Source organism: Crocuta crocuta, unplaced genomic scaffold, assembly GCF_008692635.1.
Source record: "Crocuta crocuta isolate KB4526 unplaced genomic scaffold, BGI_CrCroc_1.0 scaffold506, whole genome shotgun sequence".
Taxonomy (NCBI): Eukaryota; Metazoa; Chordata; class Mammalia; order Carnivora; family Hyaenidae; genus Crocuta; species Crocuta crocuta.
The window spans coordinates 2,722,908-2,725,031 of NW_027528991.1; the positions used below are offsets into that span (position 1 = coordinate 2,722,908).

General features: G+C 62.2%; 1 protein-coding gene across 1 annotated transcript in view; it reads left to right on the plus strand.

The window, feature by feature from the left end:
- The window catches only part of RPS6KA2 (ribosomal protein S6 kinase A2), a 151,428-nt gene that overhangs the window by 102,241 nt on the left and 47,063 nt on the right, over nucleotides 1–2,124 (plus strand). The gene's annotated exons all lie outside the window — the stretch shown is intronic.

Here is a 2,124-nt window from a genome sequence, read left to right on the forward strand (position 1 = left end):
CCCCCAGCCACCCCCACGCCCCCGCCCCAGCCCCCACCGGGCTTCTCGGTGGGCGCGGGGCACGGCCCGGGGGACCCAAGCCCGCTTCTGTGCGTCCAGGCACCACAGCACACGCCTCACTTCCTGCGCCCGACGCCCGGGGTCCGCGGTGTCCTGTCTTGTGTCTTCTTGGCACTTTGACGAATTGCTGTCATAAATCTGTCACATTGCGAACACATACTTGGAGCGCCCGACACAGGGCACCGGGGAACCGCCATGACCTTCCCCGGCGACCCCGGCGTGGAGAGCAGAGCCCCCGCCCGGTGAGCTCTGTGACCCCCCCCCCCTCATCCCCCCGGGGGCCCCGGCTCTTCCTCGTCCCAGAGCTCCAGGACAGCTCTGGAGTTGGGAGAACATCACCCAGACGTGGTTCTTTGCTGTGCCCGAGGCCGCCCGCTCCCCGCTGCCGTTGGGGTAATGGAGGCACCAGGAGCTGTGAGCACCTGGCTCGGGCGTTTCCTACTGAATTGGGGGCATCATCCGTCATTTCAGTTGAAAAGACTCCACATTCAGGGTCTCGTAGCAGCCAGGGAAGTGAATGGCCCTCGTCCCCGAACTGTCCCTCTGCTCGGCGGCAGGAGGCAGGAGGGGCCTTCGTGGCAGAGTTTACAAGGCACCTTCTCCCCGTTTCATCTGAACCGAAAAATCGTGAAGTTATGTGGGAAAGATCTCAGGCTTTCTGTTTGTAGAAGTGGAAACGAAAGCTCAAAAAGCTGAAGGGATTGTTTTAAGGTCATACAGTTGTTCTCAGAAGCGCAACGTCGTTTAGCCCCGCCCACCAACCCCTGCAGCCCCCGGCGCTGGCCAGCTTGCAGGCGGACGTGCGAGTTCCTGTTTCCCCTCGGGTGGCACCAGCAGTGACTCCCAGAGTCCCATCTGCAAAGGGAGATGGGCCCAGGGTGGCATTCGGTGTCGTGTCTGAGCTCCGCCTCGGGAGGAGGTCGGTTTGGGGGCTGCTGTGTTTGTCCGGTGCCCTCCCCCGGCTCCGTTAAGAGGACGTCGGGCCTGCAGGGAGCACCTGCAGGAACAGGGTCCACCGTGCAGGGGTCGCCTCCCCAAGGACGTCTACACCCGCATCGTCTGATGACCACGGGTGCCTGGAGCTCGGCCTCTGCCACCTGCGCTGACGGCGGAGGCCCTTGTCCTTGCACAAGACTGCATGTCTGGAGTTAGGTCCTTGAAGCTGGAAAAGAACTTGGCCGCAGTGGTCGTCTCCACGGCAACAGCAAACCGCTCACAACCGCTCACACCTCCACGGCACAGAGCTCTGGTGTTAGCAGGACGCTGGGATTGTGCTTCGCGGGTAAACATCTCCTGAACGTTCCGGGTTCGCACGGGAAAGGACCTTCGATTCCTCTCCCGTTGCTTAACCACTGACACTGAGCGTGGGTGGATGTTCACACGCAGGTGTCTGTCCGCCGTTGGGCACATCCATCCGGCTCGGGCCCAGGAGCCGCTCTGGGAAAGGACATGAACGCCCGCACCCTCGTCTGCAGAGGCCCCAGGCGTGTAGACCCTCAAGTGCTCAGAGCAGGGGCACAGTGCGCGCTGGGAGGTGGGGACTGGTCTGCCCTCCGTGCCCTCCAACACACGCATACGCCAACCTGAACACACCTGCTGACCGCAGGCCCGGCCTGCCCGGGAACGGCCACCATCCCAAACAGCCCACTTCACTGTGGGATCTGTCCTTGTCCGTGTCCACATGAGGATGGAACTTGCCCTTGATTTGTTTAAGCTCGCTGATCAGCCAGATGAACTTGAACTGTAGGCCCCTGCTATGAAGCGTGTCCCTCACGGAGAACCTTCTCATTCCACTGCTCCCGGCACCGCCGGGGCGGCTTCCGTGGTGTCGTGTCTGTGCCCCAGGGCTGGCCACTCTCTTGAGGCTCATCGGATGTCCCTTTAGACAAGGCTTTCCACCCCAGCGCTGTTGAGGTTCGGGGCCGGGCAGTTCTCTGGGTGGAGGCTGTCCTGTGCATGGAGGATGTGGAGCAGCCTTCGTCGATGCTCCATAGACATCACAGGCACCTACGCCCTCACCCTCCCAGCCTCACCACCAAACTGTCCCCAGACATTGGCAAATTC